Source organism: Gekko japonicus, unplaced genomic scaffold (assembly GCF_001447785.1).
Source record: "Gekko japonicus isolate JY-2015 unplaced genomic scaffold, Gekko_japonicus_V1.1 scaffold3588, whole genome shotgun sequence".
In the NCBI taxonomy this organism is placed as follows: Eukaryota; Metazoa; Chordata; class Lepidosauria; order Squamata; family Gekkonidae; genus Gekko; species Gekko japonicus.
In genome coordinates this window covers 2,511-3,417 of record NW_015162067.1, presented here as the reverse complement: position 1 = coordinate 3,417, position 907 = coordinate 2,511, and the positions used below count along the sequence as shown (strand labels likewise).

The window sequence follows — 907 nt, the reverse complement described above, 5'->3', positions numbered from 1 at the left end:
CAGCAGTGGGGCCAGGACATTAGAAGCCATCCCACTGTTGACCCCCCCCCCCAAGCACCAAGAAGACAGAGCATCACTTGCCCTAGAGCCCCTATCTATACCTTGTGGCTAATAGCCACTGATGGACCTCTGCTCCATATGCTTATCTAATTCCCTTTTGAAGCCGTCCATGCTTGTAGCACCCACCACTTCCTGTGGCAGTGAATTCCATGTGTTAATCACTCTTTGGGTGAAGAAGTACTTCCTTTTATCCGTTCTAACCCGACCGCTCTGCAGTTTCATGGAGTGCCCACGACAAACAAGATAAAGAGAATAAGGAGCAAAAGGTAGGTGTGGCTGGATGACCACGTGTGCTGTCAGGGTGTGGCCTGATATGCTAATGAGTTCCTGCTCTTGGGTATGGCCTACTATGCTAATGAGTTCCTGCTGGGCTTTTTCTACAAAAAAAGCCCTGTTGTCAGACAGGTACATATATTCCGTACAGTCAGTATAACAATAACATTCAATTCATACAATTTCACAACTATCAGTCAATTTTGCATCATACTGAATATATGTACCTGACACGGATGTTCTAATAGCACACAATGCACCTTATAGAATGATAGTTATAAACAGAACACGTTAATTTACGAAAGTTCCTTGCGGTGTATAATTTATTCGTTACTTGACCCACCTGGAGGTTGGCAACTCCAGCAGCAAGGGCCCAAGAGAACTGAGCCCATGGGGGGGGCTGCTCCCAGCTGCCGTTGCCCCTCTGGTGATCAAATACGTTGCAACGGCAGCGCAGAGCTCAGCCTTTGTGGCTCCTGTCAGCTGCTGCGAAACAAATGGCTACCAGCTGAGAACAGGGAAAGTCACGCGGGGGGGGGGGGGGCCCAGTCCCTTCCGGGAACCCAGTCCGGCC

General features: G+C 49.3%; 1 protein-coding gene across 1 annotated transcript in view; it reads right to left on the bottom strand.

Moving 5' to 3' along the window:
* Positions 1 to 907, bottom strand: part of LOC107105618 (myosin-6) — a gene marked incomplete at its 5' end in the record, with an annotated part of 59,114 nt that overhangs the window by 56,441 nt on the left and 1,766 nt on the right. The window lies entirely within an intron of this gene.